The sequence below is a fragment of the Acinonyx jubatus genome, chromosome C1 (assembly GCF_027475565.1).
Source record: "Acinonyx jubatus isolate Ajub_Pintada_27869175 chromosome C1, VMU_Ajub_asm_v1.0, whole genome shotgun sequence".
Lineage (NCBI taxonomy): Eukaryota > Metazoa > Chordata > Mammalia > Carnivora > Felidae > Acinonyx > Acinonyx jubatus.
In genome coordinates this window covers 66,114,411-66,135,051 of record NC_069381.1, presented here as the reverse complement: position 1 = coordinate 66,135,051, position 20,641 = coordinate 66,114,411, and the positions used below count along the sequence as shown (strand labels likewise).

The 20,641-nt window shown below is 34.6% G+C and overlaps 1 long non-coding RNA gene across 1 annotated transcript in view; it reads left to right on the top strand.

Annotated features, from left to right (window-relative positions):
- The window catches only part of LOC128313905 (uncharacterized), a 379,913-nt gene extending 359,651 nt beyond the window's left edge, over positions 1 to 20,262 (top strand). The window contains exon 4 of the long non-coding RNA XR_008294996.1: positions 17,706 to 20,262. This is a non-coding gene — a long non-coding RNA (uncharacterized LOC128313905). The remainder of the gene's footprint in view (positions 1 to 17,705) is intronic.
- The last annotated feature ends 379 nt before the right edge of the window (positions 20,263 to 20,641 follow it).

Below are 20,641 nucleotides of genomic sequence, written 5' to 3'. Positions count from 1 at the left end.
AGGCTCTGAGGAATTGGCTTGGCAGAGATATTTTCTATTCATTATAAACTCATTAAAATATGTGATATCTTTAAAAGATATGCACTGTTTTATGGACTGAATTGTGCCTCCCCCAAATTCACATGTTGAAACTCTAACCCTTAATGAGACTGTATTTGGAGATGAGGATTTTAAAGAGGTAAAATTAAATGAGGTAATGAAGGTGGGGCCCTAATCCTAATAATTAATAACTAATAACTAATTCTAATAACTCATGTCCTTATAAGAAGAGAGACATTAGGAATGCATGCACACAGAGGAAAGGACATGTTAAGACACAGCAAGAAGGAGAACATTTGCAAGCCCAGGAGAGAGGCCTCAGAAGAAACCTCATCTGCTAACACCTTGATCTTGGGCTTCCAGCCTCCAGAATGGTGAGGAAATACATTTCTCTTTTTTTTAATGTTTATTTATTTTGAGAGAAGGGAAAGCCCGTGCAAGTGTGCGTGGGCCCTCTCTCGGGGGGAGGGCAAAGAGAGAGGGAGAGAAAATCCCAAGCAGGCTCCAGGCAGTCAGTGCAGAACTTGACACAGGGCTGGAACTCACGAACCATGTGGTCATGACCTGAGCCAAAATCGAATGTCAGATGTGTAACAGACTGAGCCACCCAGGCGCCCTGAGAGAATACATTTCTGGCTTTTAAGCCACACAGTCTATGCTTTTGTTCTGGTAGCCCTAGCATAATAATACGTGCATATTACTTGGATAAAAATAAAACAATATAAAACACACAATAAAATCAGTCATTATTTCTCTTACACAGAGACTACATGAGCCCAGAGAGCTCTATTAATGCAAAGCCTTTCATCCTTTGTATCAGTGTGGTAATTGACAGAAGCCTTTATTAGCTTATAAAGCGAGAAAAAAAAAAGTCCATAAGGGTGTAAGATAAACAAATTCAAGACCACTTAACCATCTATACTTCCAATGATGGACAATAGCTAAAAACAAAACAAACAAATAAAAAGCCAATTCAAACTAAGAGAACAGAAACCAAATAGTTTGAATGGAAATGGCTGTATAGTGGGGGGATGGCATACTCATCTGTAGAGCCAGATTGCCTGGGATTGGATTCTAATTCTACAGCTCATTAATTGTGAGATATTAGGCAAATTCCTAATTTATCAAAGATGCAGTTTCCCAACTCATAAAGGAGAGCTAGTATCATGTCTTCCTAACAAGGTTGTTGGGAGTATTAATTGAAACCAAATGTGTAAATTATTTTTTATGGAGAATGCCACATAGTCAGATCTTAATAGAAATTAGCTTTAAAAAATAATAAATAAAAATAGAAACGAAAGAAATGAGCTTTGCCTCAGAATTACCTTTATGGATTTAACAGAATATAAATTAATTTTTTATGGTATTGCAATAGCAACTATGGCCTGAAAAGGAACACAAAGGCCTTAATTGCTCCTTTTCTTAAAAAAAAATACATTTTTAGACTGATAGTATTTGGGCCTAAAACCTCCAATCTCTGAAGTGGACTACCAATGAGCAATCAATTCCCAATTTCTATTTAAATGTTTCTACCTTGCAATGGAGAGGAATTATAATAAATCTCTTTACATGATTTTCCATTGAAGTCTTTCTGTATCACCTCACAGGTATGTTTTGAAACTCAGAAAAGAATTTTATATAGACCCTATGGATTTTTATACAGATGCTAAAAATGGGAGCTACAGCTAGGACTTGACAGACTCAGACCAGTTAGTACAAGAATGAACAGGTGTCCAGAAGAAGTGCCCTTTGAGACTACATTGGATTAGACTGGATTCCAATAGTAGGATCTTGTTGCAGTAAACCTTCTCTTAAAAAGTTAATAAAAACCAGTCAAATACAGGGATTTATACTTTGAAGTCACTTTATTTCCTTAAATATCTAAATCACATATGTTGTTGAAGCCAGGGATAACTTATCATGGAACTATATTAACATTTTCCATGAAGTACATAAGGCCGTAGAATGGAGAGAGAAGGTGTAACGATTCTTGTTTTGGTAGGTATTTCGGTTGATGATTTTCAGTTATCTTTCACTTAATCAAAATATTTATTGAGTGATGACTTTGTTCCAGGAACTATAATATAAACATACCATATACCCTTTATAAAAAGAATTCATAGATTTATACGGGAGGCAGATAAACCAATAATCACAATGCATTAATACACACTATTTTTGGAAAGCCCTTTCCTCAATTTAAATCTTAGCAGTCTACTTAGTTTTGAAGGCGATGGGGACCATTTGATGGTGTTTACAAGGGGTTATTCTAATTATGGAACATGGCCACCCAATGCCTACTAAATAAATTAAAAACTCCTTAGCATATTGTAATTGTACTTTATGATCTGTTCCCTCATCTCCCATTCACATTTCCCCAGCTGTATATTCTTTCCCAAACAGGGTATTACATGTCTTGCTTTAGTGTGTTTGTGAAAACTACCTGGTCTGCTCCACTATTCTTTCCTCTTTTGTAAGAATCAGTGAAGCCCAACGCCTACTCATTCATCTAAACTAAATGCATGTGTCATCTCCTTAGAAAAGTCTTCCCCGGGGGCACCTGGGTGGCTCAGTAGGCTAAATGTCTGACTTCAGCTCAGGTCATGATCTCATAGTTCCTGAGTTTGAGCCCCTCATCGGGCTCTGTGCTTACGGCTCAGAGCCGGGAGCCTGCTTCAGATTCTGTGTCTCCCGCTCTCTGCCCCTCCCCGGCTCGACTCTATCTCTTAAAAATAGATAAACATTTAAAAAGTAAAAAAAAAAAAAATTCACCACCTCCATTGTTTCTGCCTGTTCTGCCATGTTCAGTGAGTCACTTCTAAATCTGGTCCCACAAAACCTTGGGGCTATTACTATCAACACTCATCACATAACCCTGTAATCGCTGAATCACATGCCTAACTCTACAGACAATGAGGCAAAGGCTTTTGTTAGTCTTTTTGTCATAACACAATATCAAGGATGTAGGCAGTCAAAAATGTGTTTGAATATTTGTGGTTGGAACAAGGAAGAGGTGGGAAATGGTAGTGGAGGGGTACGTGCGTTTTACATCTTTGTTTACAGTATTAGGTGACAGTACCATAGAATTGAGTTATTCTCCATAAGAAACAGAGAGCTACTGGGGCTTTTAAACAGATCTGTAATATATCAGATTCATGGATTCATTGTTCTAGCAATTAGATGTGAGACTAGGCTAAGAATAACATTTGTCAGACACTGATTTGATGGAGTAGATGCTGTCAAATTGAGCTAGCTAGTAGTCGCTCCCTCATTCCCCTTGCAAACCTGCATGATCTTTCAAATAGGGTGACTTTCTGTTTAGTCACAAATGCAGCCAGTATGCACAGAAATGGCTGGTCTAGTTACTATGATGAAACATGTAAGCCCCTGTGCACCTCTCTCCACCCATAACTCTTCAGTTGCCTCATTTTCTCTCCTGGGACGTCCTTCCTGCCTGTAAGTCAGCAAGCAAAGTTACTATGCTCACCATAGAAACTCCAGGATTCCATTTCAGAGCCCCAGGCAGCAACATTTCTGGGTAATTGATGCCCGTGTCCTCCTCCATTTTAAATATTTTAATTGTCGCTCCTGGTTACATAAGTAATTCTGACAAAAGTACTGGATTGGGGGTAATAGCTATAATATGCTGGGGTTGTTGGAATATCACGGGTAAGTGTTAACAACCAAATGGACATCTCCAGTGAGGTGGAGCATGTGCAGTTACAGCTGAGATTCAGTTCCAGGTGAGGGAAGAAAGTGTTAAGTTTCCCAAACTTAAGGAAAAAACATTAGGTTCAAAATGGGGCAGAAGCTCGGTGAGTAAGAATAGGATGTATTATGTCCTCCTAGATTAGCAATTTGTTATCAGAATGTTAGAATATCAGGGCAAAGTTTCTTAAATAATTCTAAATTTAGAAGTGGTCCTTGAGTATGAACGGAGTAACATTACACATAGGAGATGGAGTACCAAGCTTCTTTGGGGACAGTAAGATGAGGATATAAGAAGCCAAGCACATTCTGAGTTCTCATGAGAAGAATTTGCCTTTTCATTAATATGCATGGTCTAATATAATTTATGTTACTTTTCTAGTCATACTGGATACCTTCTTCTTCACCTCTTATATATCATCAGTTACCAGATCTTACAAATTTTACCTCATGTATTTTAAAAGTCTGTGACCAAATGTCTTTTTCTGGATTACTGTGTGCAATGGGGGAAGGCTATTGCAAGATTGAGTAGAAGGATGATCAGATGAATCACGATGGTTCACAGACTTAAATTAGTTCATCTAAATAGCAGTGGAGCTGTTGAAAAGTAGTCAAATTCTGGGTACTTAAGGTAAAAGTGGTAGAATTGCCAAACTATTAGAAGCAGAGTTTGAGCCAACAAGAAGAGTTGAAGATGATATCAAGATCTCTAACCAGAACAATTTGAAATGCTGGAATTGCTATTGTATAAGACGGGATAGACTGGAGGGAGAACGAGTTTGGGCAACGGACCAAAGCATGGATTTATGTACGTTAATGAGAAAATCATTATACAGCAAAGTGGAAAACTTGAGTTGGCCAATGGAGATTGGATTCTGGGGCTCCAGAGAAATTCCACACTACAGATAAAAGTATATTTGATAAACCAAAGCATATTGATAATATTTAAATCCATACGTCTTGTACACTATATTGCATACTCCCATATAATTAAGATATTTGCTTTTGCACACAAGCATACTGATAGTTCATATATTATCTATCTATATAATATATATATGTTACATATTATATATCCAAATACACACACACACACACATTCAATTCCTACTTATACATCAGTTAAAATACATATATATTTTCACAAAAAAAGCACATACAAAACTGTTTATAACAACACTGATTATAATATCCCAGACTAGAAGCAATTCATATATTCAACTTTGTTAGAAAGGGTAAACATATTCTGGTATATGTATACAATGAAATATTATTATAGAGTAATGGGAATAAATGAGCTACAACCATCTATAGTAATGTAGATAAATGTCACACACATAATGTTGAGCCAAAATAGCCAGACTAAAAAAGCATATATTACTTTTCCATTTATATAGGATAGAAAAAAGTTTGAGAAGTCAAAATAGTGGTTAACATTGGTGGGGTGTGACCTGAAGGGGATACAAGGAGAACTTCTGAGGTGTTGATTTTGGTCTTTCTCTTCAACTCAGTGCTGGTTATGTCATTTTATTCATTTGTGAAAAGTCAACAATGTGTACACTTGTGATTTGTGTACTTTTTGCTTTTATATTATATTTCAAATAAAACCTTTACTTAAACTATTTTTATTGACCCCATTTCTCCCTCCAGCAACTGATGTTGGAAAAGACACAGTAGAGAGGGAAAACCTGACCTGGTAAGTGAAAGAAAAACATGATTAGAGCCAGTTTCCTTGAATAGATGAGATGAGATGGAAAATAGTACACAAGAAGAGAATTTGGCCATTGCTAAGTTCATGGGTAGACAAACCATCCACTGTATCTGGAAAAAGCTCCAGAGCATGGACACAGATGCAGGGAGGAAAGTGGATACTTGTCATAAGAGAATTCCAATATCTGTATTGATTGCTTACATTTTCCACATGAAATCAGAATCATGATTAAATCAGATGAGAGTTAGTATGGGGAAAAGTGTTGGGAGTTATAGATAGTGAAGGTAAAATGTAACCATTTAGGAGAGTAGAAGATTAATTTACTGGGGAAATATTACCAAGAATGTGAGGTGCATATGATTTCAGTGTTCAATAAATTGAAGTGAGCCAGACAGAGTGTGTGTGTGTGTGTGTGTGTGTGTACATGTGCATGAACATGTGTGCATTTTGTGTATATTATTTTCCAATAATATTCAACTACACTGATATGTGGGCTAGAAAAATGGATTTAACCAGAATTATTGTTTAGCCTTGTAGATGAAACAGAGTGAGAAAAAGACAAAAGAACTGAGTATATGTACGGGTGAAAGAATTTAATGATTAAACATAGAATTTAATCTACATAAAGTTATATATGAGGACATGAACAAAGGAAATGATAGTGAAATGTTACTAAGATCATAGATTATGGATACAAATGGCATTGAACACTTAAGGCTTGGGGTACAAAAAGCAGTGAGATCAAGGATAAGAGGTGATAAGAAATTAAAATTTAAAACATAGAGTGTTGGTACTTAACATTGGAATGATAAGGTCAAGTGTAATGCCATGGGAATAAGAAAGCAATAAAGATGACATCATAGGAGTGGAGGAAGAAAAAAAGGTGGAGACCAGAATATTGGTAAAATCACCTATGTTGATTATAATTTGATAAAATTGTATGTCTATGAAATAGAAATGATCATGAGTGATGAGATAAGCAGAGTCAGAAAAATAACAATGACCAGGGAGTTAAGTATTAAATGGTAAACTTTTAAAAAGATTCTAAGTGGACAAATGCAATGGATCTGTGTGCTGACTTAGAATTTTGTATTTTATAGTGGTAGAGGGGGAAGCAACGATACATATCTTAACTTACTTTTTACCTAATGTGGTCACTTGGCTTTGAAAGCTGAAATTTATTATAGTGTACTAAGGTTAAGTCCTTTTCTTTGGTTATGTTTATAATGGAAATTTCATTTCAGTTGAATATGATAAGTTTATATAAATGCAGAGTCCATAGAACCAGGATTGCTTTGAAATGTATAGAATATGTTTTTAAATAAAAACAATGGTTGATTTAATTGTCTCCTACAATAGGAAGAATGTCAAGATAATGAGTAAAAAAATCAGATAAATATGTAGGAATAGAGTTTGCTTCTCTGATCTGACCACAACAATGGAAAATACCTTCACAAAGTCCTTAAATATTTAGATATTTTCCTCAGCATATATGTGATTTTGGAGGCTTAGTTTTATGAGTTTTTGTGAAATAATGAAATATAATTAAATAGACTTAGTTGCTTTATCTGATCATAATATCCTTGTAAATATACATGTTCAAACAGTATTCCAACATTTTTACATATTATACTGAGATGTGCAAATTTATATAAAATGTAGACTCCACCAGAGCAGTTGAAATACAGTACTTATTTATTCCCAAGGTCTTTCATAAGAAACAATGAAAGACTTCTGTGCATGTTTAATGAATTAAAAACTACTTCAACTTTTCATAAAGTTCATTGAATCTCTTTCCATTTTAGTTATTGTTATGGTACAGAAGTCATTTCAAGCTTCTCTAGCGATCTAAAGAAATGCCTCCAGAATGCCGCAGGTTGATGAATAGCAAAATTGGACAATATAATTTTTGACTTTCATTTTAGTTTGTGCAGCCCCACTTTCATCTGTTTTATACATTGGGATTCCACTTCAAGTTATGTTTAAACAATAGTTTTTACTGATGAAAAAAATAATGATGACAAATACCGGCTATACAGAAATGGGCACTAGATCCCATGCTGTGTTTTATCTATATAACCATTCTACATAAAACACAAATAACTTATATTTAATAACTTATCTTTTTTGTTTCTTAACATTATGTGGCAAATGTCAAAAAACAAAGATTTTAGTTTGCCGTTACCATACTAAAGGTTACCATAGAACCCAGAACTCTTTCTGATATATATTAACTGCTCCATAAATATTTGTTAAATAAATGGATAAGGAGACAGAAGGCTATGCAATTCTTAATCTTTCAATGTTTTCTTTGCTTCCTTTAGAAAAAAAATAGGGGAAAAACTGTGACCTCAGTTATGAGGAACAAATGAGATAATGTGTGATGAAATACTCCATAAACTGTGAGCACTCTCCCTTTTAAATAAAAATTATAAGAAATGATTATTGGATAAGATAATCTATTTTCATTAGCTCAGCATTCAAAGTCACAAAAATAATACACAAATAAAGTTTTTGGTGGTATCTTTTCCAGTAACCTCAATCATCTTGGTAATTTGAGGTGTGTGTGGGGATAATCCACAAAGAAATGAGACAAAAATCTTACAGTAGACATTGTCAGATAAAGGTTCTATAGTTTTACAAGGGAAACGGAATGGCCCAGTATTAAGAAGACAAAAGCAAAAATGAAACCCAAGTTCTCTCTTGACCTCAACTATGATCTGGGATATATTGTTCCAACCAACTGGACTAAATTTTAATAGCCCTAATATTACCATAGATAAAAGTGATTTTATAGAATACAATGGCACCCATAGAATGCTCTTTCTAGAGGAAAGCAGACTGTCAGACCATGATTATTTTAATAATTACATACTCTCTATCAGAATCTGTATTAGGCATTTTATATACATTATCTGATTTAGCTGTCATAACAGCTCTAAGAGTTTCAAATTATTTTTCTCATCAAGCCGCAAAGAAATGAATGAGTTTGTGCACTGACCCAAGCAAAAAGTAGAAGATTTGAAATTTCAATTTCACTTTCTCCAGCTCTAAATGTGTGTTCATTCCATTTCAGAAAATGAAGCCATACCCCAGTAAAGAGTAGGTGGAAATAATTTGGTGGAGCAATAAAAATGAGTTTTTAAAAACTGTACTACAAATAAAGCCCCTGTTACAAGGAAGCAACATTTTGGCACACAATGAGATGCTCAGAAAACCACTAGAATTCAGATCAGTGAAAAACTAAGAAATACAGTGTCTGAACAAATAGATCATTTTATTTACAAAGTACTGAAAATGTATAACAGAATCCCAATCAATGTTTAAAATCATTGTCCATATCTGTCCAATACTCTGCTGATATTGACAGTTTACTTAAATATGTAGTTATTTTTTTATACTGTAGGTCAATCATATTTCCTCATACTTTTATAGCCTTCATATTTGATTTAAAAAAAGGTCCTGACTTGCTGGATAAATACAATAAAGCCATAGTAGATTTATCCTCTTCTTTGTGTGAGAAACCACACAAAATTAACAAGCAAATTTAAATCCTAAATCTGTTATAATAAAAACAAAGACTGAGAAAAGCTACATTATTAAAAATGCATACTTTAAAAAGATAGTCCATATGAGATAAAATTCACCCTCAAAGTAAGTGCACAATTTCATGAAGCACCAGTAAAAATATTGACTTAGAGTGCAGGGATAGTGTCCTTATCCATATAAGTTAACTGTTGAGAAACCTGTGGAGACAGAATTAATTACAAGAAAAACTTTTCTGGGCCTGATTTAGTTCAGAGACAGACACAAAGAAATACAGAGTGCCATATGTGAAGGAAGCAGTCTGTCTCTGTGGACTCGATGAATTTTAAAGTCTAAGAAGCTACCACTTCCTCATCTATTATTGGAAAATATTGCAAATGACTAGTTTAGAAATCAGTAATTCATTCAATTATGAATAATTTAAAGAAGATGGCACAACATACAAAGATCAAAATAATCACGTAAGTTAGAAGCAATGCTTCCCAATAGATAAAAATCATTCAATGGGAATGTGTTGCCACACGCCAGATAAAAACTGTAAATAAACATTTCACTATTAATTCTGTATAATATGTCCAATCAACCAGACCATTGACGGTACTGTGTCAATAATGATGATTGATCTCACTGTTCATGAACTGTCATAGGGTGGTATTTTTCTCTAGAGTGTTTCATCTGGACATCTGATGCTTTCTTCTTGTATTAGCACCGAGAAATATACGCACTGGGATTTTTGGACAGAACTTGAATGTATATACCAGTCCATGTCTTAGAAGCAAAGTACCTAACTCTGAACTTCCCCCTTATTTTAAAGCTAGGAGAAAACCAGCTGTTTCACTTAGATGGCAATCATTTACATGATTATTGGGTGTTCTCTAGCAAATTTTTCACAGTGGGAGACTTTTTACAGATCAGAAATTCATCAGTGATAGAGGAAAAGATTGCAAAACAGTCTAGTTAAATGTTATTATGGGGAAATTGCACATTTTGTCTATTTAAACATTATTGCTTTGTTTTGGAGTGTAGGCTCAAATAAGCTTTAGAATATAAAATTTCCGAGAAGTCATTTTCTTTAAGAAACTAGCTAGGTTAAAAATAAACTTTTGTCAGCAGAAAAACTGTTTAGCTAACTGTTTGTAATCCTTAGCTGGAGAAGAGCAGAGGGAATCAAACTCCATCAATTGTGTGATAAATAGCCTGGGCTGTAGAACTTTCAAGCAGAGGGTAGTCATGTGAGAGAAGCATGCTTGCTAGACAGTATTTTTATCCTTTAAATAAAAGTCATGGGATTGCGGGGTAGAGAGGTTGAGGGAGAGGGCACAGTCATTCGATTTGAATTTTTGTTTTTGTTTTTGTTTGTGTTTCATTTTGATTCAGGCAGTGAATAAATTCAAAATATCTTCTCTTACCCAATCTGTATGGGTGTAAATACCTGAATTCTATAGAAATAAGTTCAGTTCAGCAGCTTAGCTAATTGAAAAACATTGACACCCAAATTGACCTGCTCATTTCATACCTCTGAGGCCACAACCCTCCTATCGGCAGGAGCAGCTGGGGCAGCTTATAGAACACACCAAGATGTGTCTCAGCATAAGTAGCTTTTGGAAAAATGGAAGGGTTTCAACCACGGGTAGATAAATAGCAAATGGTAGCATATAAGAATGGTCCATGGCACTTCAAAGCTCATGGTATTGTTTTTCTTTAGTACTTGTATTAAAATAGCATCTGATTTTAAATATTTTTAAAGAAATAACATGCATGTATGTATATACATGTATATGTATATTTAGTCTCTAATTTTGAGTTTTTGATATATTTAGTTACTTGGAACTTAAATTTTGACATGTTTTCTAGATTTTAAGTCCTGTCTACTGAACATTTTGGTCATAGATATTGTCATTATTACTCATTGAGGGCTTATTCTTTAAGGGCTTCCATTGAAGTCAGTTTAGAATTCTGGGAAAAAAAATGCACAGTAAAAGTTTGTATTCTAGATGAAACAGTAGTGATGATTGTCTTTTTAAATAGAAAAAAAGGATAGTGCAAGATGTAAGAAAAAAGAGAAGAGAGAAAATAAATGCAGCAGGGAGATATAGAAAGACATTGAGATATAAAGAGGCAGAGAGGTTTCATTCTTAACACAGATACTGGGAATTTTATTCTCAGTATATTCTCCACCCAGTGCAATACACTTTAATATTACATGTGTACTTATATATGTACATATGCAATATATATTGTGATTTATAATTCTAAACTTATCCTGTTCTACTTGTACTTAATATTAAACCACCTCATAAAATCTGAGCAGTTAACAATAGTACAGTCCCATTAAGTCTCTCATTCTTTTTTTGTTACGTATATGTATATTCTACATATATTCCTTCAAATATTCTGTCTGGCATCATATTCCTTCAATCTGAAGAATTTCCTATGGCATTACCTTATATCATTACTTTTAGTACATTTTTTCTGTCAATGAATGGTGTCATTTGTTTTCCTTAACTGAAAATACCTTTTTTCAAATAAGTGCTGGTTTGGTTGGACGTAAAATTCTGGAAAAGGATATATATTTTAATTTTAATATATATTTTTAGCACTTTAAAGATGTCTTTTTGCCTACATTTCTCTATGCTCAGAATATAATTATATTTTAACACTTTTAAGATGTCTTTTTGCCTACATTTCTGTATGATCAGAAGTCAGCCATAAGTTTTATTCTTACTTTTGTTTCCCTACATATAAGGTGTTCTTTTCTGTGCTGCCTTCAAGATATACTTTGGCCTTGCAAAATTAGATTCTTATATGCTTATGTATGAGTTTATTTTATTCAACTTGAGGTATATTAAACCTCTAGAGTATCCATTAATATATGTTAATACTGTTTATAAATTTCATGGTACTTATTTGGAATGTTCTTCTGTTCTATTCTCTATGTTTTTTCAATATTAAACTTGATTACATCTGTGTTTGAACACTTCTCATTGCCCCACAAATCACTGATGCTTTTTTCAATGTTTACAATATTTTCCATTCTTTTCATTCAATTAATTATTATTTTATTGATCTACAAGTTCACTGACCCTTTATCTGTTTCCATTAATTCGTTCTAGTTATATCATTCATATATGTATATATGTATATATATATATGTAGTTTTAGAATTTGTTTAATAGTTTCCATTCCCCCCTAAAGATCTCTATGTACTCATTATTTCTATGTTTTCCTTTAAATCATTAAGCATAATTATAATGGTGGTCAAAAATTCTTATTTGTCAATGTTAACCCCTACAGTCATCTCAAATTTTATTTTTACTGACTTTTTATTAACTTATAATGGGTCATATTTTCCTGCTTCTTTATATGTCAAGTATTTTGTGCTTGACATGGTGGATTATACTTTGTAGGATATCTGGATTATGTTTACCTCCTCAAAGATTATCGATTTTTGTTTTGTCAAGAATCTTTAATAAGATTTGATTTTATACTTTGCTGTGTCCTATTTCTTTTCTTTTCCTTTTTTCCTTTTCTTTTTTCCATTTCTTCTTTCTTTTTTCTTTCTCTCTCTCTCTCTCTCTCTCTCTCTCTCTCTCTCTCTCTCTCTCTCTCCTTTGTCTTCAATTAAGAACATTGTCCTAACTTTGATAACATGGCCTTTTGAAACCTCAAGTGAGTGATCAGCTGCCTACCTAGATCTAATGCTCATTGTTAAGGCAAAATTTCCGTCATTTTTCAATATGTCATGACCTCTAAAATCTCTGTTCTGATCTCAGGCCCCTAGCAGCTGCTCTTTATTAGACCTTATTGGAGTCTTACCCTATACATGTGCGGCCTCACCCTCAGACAGATAGCCCCAGGGAACCCCTCTGCATATTTCTGTGTCTACCTTCTGTGTACCTCCCTACTCTCCAGTAACCCACTCCACAAATTTTAGCAACCTCAGCAAACTTTGATTTTACCTTTTTAGTTCAGCAAGACTGTTCTCTCATTAGGCTGTAATTCAGAACATACCCTCAAGCAGAAAGTTTGGGTGAACATAAGGTTCATAATATTTATTCTTTTCTCATGCATCACAGCTCTGTGATGCCTACTGCTCAATGCTTGAAAACAGATCCACATGTCTTGCCCATTTTCATATAGTTTATGTGATGAGGACAAATCTGATACCAATTATTCCACCATGGCTGGAAACCAAAGTCTACACTTCTCACTTAACTTGACTTGCAATTGTCTTCCCAGTTAATTTGAATTACTGATCACCACTTACAAATGTAGGCATTTTCTTCACAGTTAAAAGCAATACTTCCGGTTGCTCAGATGAAATCTTGGAGTAATTCTTGATTCTTCTCTTTTATGCTTTTCATCTAACCCACTAGCAAATTCTAGTTTTATCTTCAAAATATATTCATAATATTTAACCATGTTATGGATTAACAACCACCCAATATTTCCACAGTATTCCAGCCTCTTTTCTGTCCAGAATTACTACAATAGCTGTAAAGCTGGGTCCCTCCTTCTATCTTTGACCCTCTCAAGGTTGTCAATTTTCTTATACAGCATTTTTCTGCTTATTAGGAAAAGATGTCACCTATGATCAAAAACTTTCAATAGTTTTTCGTGTCTTACTTGCAGACAGTTCACAGGTTCTTGCAGCAGCCTGAGAAGATACAGAATTCCACTCCTTATTATCTTCATTTTCTATCACCCTTCCCTTTTTTTACTCTTCTTCTCTAATGCTGGCCTCTTTATCATACCCACAATGGGTGAAATTTATTCCTACCTCAGAGCTTCTGCACAGGGTGTTCCCTCTGACGAGGACAGTTTTCTGCAAACATGTACATTGGCCTCTGACTAAATATCACTTTTTCAATGAGTGTATGTCTGACCTCTTAATTTAAAACAGTTTTTTTCTCCTCTTATCCCTAACCATAACCACACTTGGGGAATCACTATCCCTCTCTCACAATCTATTAAATCAAGGGAACAAAATGATTTATACACATCAACAAATAAATAACATTTACAGTAGATTTTTGTCACTCTTACCATATATATATGTATATACATATATATATATATATATATATTTCTTTTTTGGTACAGAAAAAGCACTTTTGATTTTGGGGAATGACCTTTCCCACATTAGACATTGTCAGTTCTGGGGCCATATCCTGTGTGATAGACTATTTAATAGTGTCTTTGAGTCAGTATACCATTAGAGCTACTTTAAAGCCCTCATTTTCTTATTTCCCTTGATTATGAAGTTATAGAATTAATTGTAATAACAAGAAACTCTGTAATCTTAAATTCTATTTTTATAGAAATACTTATTGCCTTTCCATTATGAAAGGACTCCTGTCTGTCCCATGTATAGGCTAAAGCAGGCTCCCTCTTAACATCTTGTTTTGATAAGGAGAGCCAAGTATCTAAAATATGTATCAATATTAATAATATGTAGACATGCAGAAGCATTAAATTAAGAATTTATTGAGTTCAAATATGAACTATGATTAAACATTGTGGACATTATAAATCTTAATGTAATTTATCTTCTACATTTCTGGTTCATATACTGTAATTCCTCAAGGGCACATCTAATTCTAATCACAGTATCTGGCACATAGTGTGTTTGGCCTGCTAAAAATATATTGAGATACCCACAAGAAGATTGCAAGGTCTGGGTTTGATTCTTAGGAGAAGGGATGATGATAGGTTGAGGAAGTTAAGGGTATATTTGCCTATGGCATGGCTTAGATAAAAATGGTTCTAGAAGAATAGATTGCTGTTTGTTGAGAAATAAAATAAAACAAAAAGTGAATATTGTTTAATAGTGTTTTAATAATCAATAGGTATAAAACGGTCAACACTATATAAGGACATTGAAAAATAGATTAACTTAACAACAACAGTTGTCAGCAATATATGATAGAAATGATACATCTAGTCATTTTATATTTTAGAGATATGATAATGGCCAGCTATTGCCATAGACTTCCCTCAGTTCTTTAGGATGTGGTCCTGTCCAACTTGGCTTCTTGCTTCATCAGGTCATGCACTCTGAGAAGGCTTAGAGCTGGTCTCTAACAAGAAGGAGGTTATAATTTTAGTACTCTAATCATTGTAGTGACATCCCATTTTCTCTGCCATGGCCACAGGCCTCCCTCACACTGAAGAGCAAGGGCAAACACAAGAAATTGAAACCAATTTTTGTATTCCTTTTTGGTTATTCTCAATTATCTGAATTTTCTTAATATTTCTTAAGTTAACTTGCATAGCCTTCATATTAAAATAGCATACTTAGCCTTTGTTAGATGTGAGTATTTGGAAGGATCCTTCTATCAAAATTTGCTAAATCTCTAAGATATACCACATTTGCACTTTTTCTAAGATGCCGAGTCAAATGTGAAGTTTAATTATGGTATCTTTGTTCATCCTAATAGCCTATTTTATTTTTCCCCTTTTTCCAAGTCTCTGTATACTTAATTATATTTTAATAGTAATATATGAAGGTCATAATTATCTTAATATATAAAACTTATTTTGCTATCTAATAATTCTGAATTGAGGACATAACTATATCTTCAAGTGTGTATATGGTGTGTACATATACACATAGATAATTAGATAGATTATGATAGAATGATCGATCTGTGTTAGTCTAGGTATTAAAACATAATGAAATTACTATGTTCGGAGTGCCTGGGTGGTTCAGTCGGTTAAGCGTCCGACTTTGGCTCGGGTCATGATATCACAGCTCATGAGTTCAAGCCCCATGTCCCGCTCTGTGCTGACAGTTCAGAGCCTGGAGCCTGCTTCGGATTCTGTCTCTTTGCCCTCTGCCCCTCCCCTGCTCTCTCTCTCTCAAACGTAAATAAACAATAAAAAGGGTACTATGTTCAATAGTTATGTTTTCTTTAAAATTCCAAGTCATTTATAACTGTCATTTTCTCTTATAGATTCTTAGGACACAGCTGCTATATAATATTTTATTCTTTACAAACAGTAGTAATTTGCCTGGTTCTATAGCTTTCAGTTATAGAAACATCTGTCATATTTCTAAAAGGTTGCTGTGAAAGCTATGTGAGGTATCTAAACAAAATTCTGTATGCTTAGGTCTTAGAACTGGAGATACAGTTTCATCTGCCAGAACATTCTCTTTGATTTTAATTTGCATATGAATTCCAAAGGGCTTTTTTTTACTCTTTTCACTATAACTGGGTTTATAAATTTTGAGGGCAAGTGCTGTCATATCCCTAGGTTTCTGACTAATTTGTTGATAACTCCTAATGGTAACAGCAGAAAGACTAGGACCTCCCTCTTGAATCTCTATCATGAATTATTCAAGAACTATAAGGAGGTGTACTCAATCTGACAGGGGTCATCAGTCCTACTCTGAGAACTAGGAAGAGAGACAACAGGAAATCAGATTGGTTTCACTGATTTATCAGTCAGGATCTTCCTGAGAGTTGGCTCGTACAGTTTTACAGGCTGGCAAATCTGAAATTGGTAGGGTGGGCTACCAGGCTAGAAATTCAGACAAGAGTTTACGGTATAGTTTTGAGGCAGAATTCCTTCTTTTCCAGGAAACCTGTTTTTTGTCTCAAACCCTTTAGTTGATCGAATGAGACCAATCCCAATTATTAAGTCTGATCTTTACTTAAAGTCAACTGTTTGCAAATGTTTATCTTGTTGATACAACACCTTCACAGCGACATTTAGACTAGAATTTCACCGAACAACTGGGCACCATAGCCTTACCAAATAGACATATAACATTTAACCATCACACTTCTGATATACAGTTTTGAAATTGGTTCTGTACATTGTGACAGACCCTGAGTGTTTTAGCGATGATATATCTAGTTTTAGTTCTCTGCCAGGTCTTATACTAGAGCTCCAACATTGCAATACAATTCACAACAATTCTTTCCTTAAAATATAACCAGAGCGTTAGGATGGTGGGATTCATTTGCATTTCTAGTCACATGAATTGCCACAACCAGCCTTCTCACATGGCACTCATTCTATGTGAATTATCACCTTCTGCCTATATATATATATAATGGAATTTTATTTCAAGAATCACTTTGTTCTTTGATCTCACTCATCTTTGATCAGGAAAACCCTTTATATATCATGACAAGTTTGCTAAACTTCAAATTAATTCCTTCAAAGAGGCAAGATAATTTCATCTCCTCTCCTTTCCATAGGTTGTTTTTGTTTGTATGTTTGTTTGTTTGTTTTTTCCCTTCACTACCTGGATCAATTCCCCTTTCTCTTATGCCACATCCTTTATTTATTTAACTCCTCATATGTCTCTCAACTGTTAGTTTGATATGGAAGCTTTCCTGACCACCCAGATTAAAGTAAATTCCACTCTATATGCCCGTCATTTTATATTATGTAATTCTTTTTTTTTTCTTTTCTTGAGAGACACAGAGAAACAGAGCACAAGCGGGGGAGGGGCAGACAGAGAGGGAGACAGAATCAGGCTCCAGGCTCTGAGCTGTCAGAACAGAGCTCTATGTGGGGCTCAAACCCATGAACAGTGAGATCATGACCTGAGCTGAAGTCATATGTTTAACCAACTGAACTACCCAGGCACCCCTATATTATGTAATTCTTACCTAATCACACTAAGGAGTTTTTGTTTTGTTTTGTACTGTTTTATGGATGTTTTGTTTCTTTCTTTTTCTTTTAGGTAAAGATTTATTTGACCTGTCTTCCCTGCCCAATACTATCCTTTGATTCAGGTAAGAGAGTTCTCTACAGTTGACCTAAGCTTTAGAGGGCTCCACTCTGGTCTTCCCATGTGTGCCCTTTTTCCCATCAGTTGAAGACTCTGTGGGATCAAGGAGATTTGCTTCCAGTTTGCCATTTTCTTGTCCTCTGACCATACTCTAGGTACCTTGTGGTATAGAATATTCTGCTCAAATGGTCATAAGTTCTCTTCTCCTGAAGTTGAACCTCTAAATTCAGTGGCCAGAGGAAAGTGTGGGTGTGGGTAAAGCTTGAAAATGTGGTTTGGAACATCCACAAATGCGTAGCAAAGAAACATTATGGTGTGGTAGAGAGGGAAGTTATGGAGAAGAAGTGGGTATGGGAACTTGTGTGTGGGAAGGTTGAGAGCTGGAGACTAAAGCCAGGGTCTGACTCAGCAGACAACTGCTATATTCTCAGCAGGAACTCAGAGATCCAACAATTCTAAATTCAGACCTGGCCTACCTCTTGTTATGAAGATGTACTTGGCAAAGTAAAAGGACAGAGCGTATTTTACTTAACACTGGTTTTTAATTTTTAAATATTTTGACATATAGTGCTAGCTTTGTCTGTTGTGGATTGTGTACTTACAGAGAGAAAAGAACCTCTTTACCCTGTTTGCTGCTTTTCCTAGGTTATGGTCCATGCTGTATAGTGAAGATTTGCCTTAAAAAAATTTAAACAAGTAAAACGTTCTAGATTGGAAGTTAGAAAGACCAAGTTTCTGTTGTTAGTCGCTTCTAAATTGCTATTGGCCTTTATACAAATTATTTGGTCTCTTGGCCGGTTGTAATATGTGAGAGTTTGAATTTGATTATTGCTGAGGTATATTCCAGGTGTAAAGCTCATTTACAAAGTTTTCATTAACATAAACTGATGTGTATTTAAAAATAACAATGAGAAATAAAAGGTAGAGCAGAAATACATAATTATTGTAGCTAAGAGCAAAAGCAATCAAATTTAACACCTGAACGCCAATCCTTACAATACTCTGTACGTCTCCGCTACACCACTTAGCTTCTAATTATTTATCTGAAGAATCCCAGGAAGGATGGTGCACCATGCTTAGTAGTCTCATTTTATAGATGAAGATGATGAGCAAGAGAAGATTGGCTGTTAGCACCTTACCAGAAGAACAAAGGCTAGGTTTTCTGTAAAAACTTGGCTCTCCTAGGGACCCATTGCAGACTGTGAACTGAATTACTCCTCATAGCTGGGACACGAGAGCTTGCAGGGGTGGGGTCTCCATGATGCTTTCTTTGCTTGTCCTTGCATGAGTCACTTTGGAAGATTGTTTGCCCAAAAGCCAAAGAAATATAAATGGCATCGTCATCTTAAAAAAGACATGCTCAATACTTTTTCTCTGTTCTACTCAGCTGCATGTTAACATCTCCATTTGTCCTTTTACTTGCTTGTTCCAAGAGATACACACCTTTAATATGTTAGGTGTCTACAATCAGCAGCTTATATATTTCTTGGTGCAGTCAATTTCTCTTTTAGTTGATTTCTCTATAACTGTTCTAGACCGGAAATAAATAATAATTTATTTATAGAAACACAAAGTTTTCTACTGTCAGCAAGGTGTCCAGGATTAATTTCCTTAGACCTAAACTACTCTTCATCCTATTTATAGTCTTTTTTTTTTCTTTTTTTGTGTGTTAAAATTGTCAAAACACAAAATGCCAGAGTATTATTGAGTTCTGACAATGACTGGTGTTACATATTTAATGTGTTGAAATTCATAAGAAATATTTATGAATATTTCTGAATTGTCAATTCATTTTAATTTCTCATAAATCTATGTATAGTCATCTTAAACTATTGCTATCTTGATAAATTTGTAATGCTGAGAAAAGAGGGTTTTTTTTAATTTTTTTAAGTTTATTTTGAGAGAGAGAAGGAGAGAGAATGTGAGCAGGGAGGAGGCAGAGCAGAGGGAGCGGGAGAGAGAGAATCCCAAGCAGGCTTCACGCTGTCGGTGCAGACCCTGACACAAGGCTCTATCCCACAAACCGTGAGATCATGACCTAGGCTGAAATCAAGAGTCAGATACTTAACCAACTGAGCCACCCAGGTGCCCCTTAAGAGTTTTCAATCCAGATTTACACTTGATTCTTAGCTGAGTGAAAGAATGTTGCATAAAGATGCATTTGAAATCTTCAAGTATGTTCAAGTAAATAAATATTTCAATCAAATAATAGATACTGAATTTTTACTATATAAAATGTTAGCTAAACTGCAAATATGCACAAGCCATGGCCTTAAATTTATGGAACTCCAATAGAAAGTGCCTGACAGCCATATGAATTATCATTTTTTTCCAAAGTTTAGATACTGATTAACATGATTTTCTAAACTTATAACTGAATACCCTTTAATATTTATATCTATAAGATTTCTCATTTAAATACAGTTACAAATCATTTATACAAGAGAGCCAGAGAGGTAGAACAGAGAAATATTTATTTATAGGAAAATAAAAATTTAGAATTCGAAGAGAGGAACAGAAGTGGCTATAAAGGTTTTTTAAATTTTTTTTGTTTTTTAATTTTGCCTTGAACTATCAGTATCTATATTCATCGGCTTATTTTCAATTAGTTAATTGCATGATTACATTATCCAAATGAGCCATTTTTACTTTTTTTTTTCTATTTAATTGACGCTTAAAGGCTTTTTATCATTCCTTCTTTGAATTCTCCTCAAATGTTAAAAGCAAACTTGTGGGACCAAAGTACTGTGTAAGTTTTTGTACTTTGTGTAATTCTGAGATATTCTGGTGGCAGTGAAGGGAAATTTGAAACACTCTTCTTCTCCTTCCAATTTTATCTCTTATTCAGCATATCAGCTTCTCAAGACATTACTTTTTTGCATCATTTG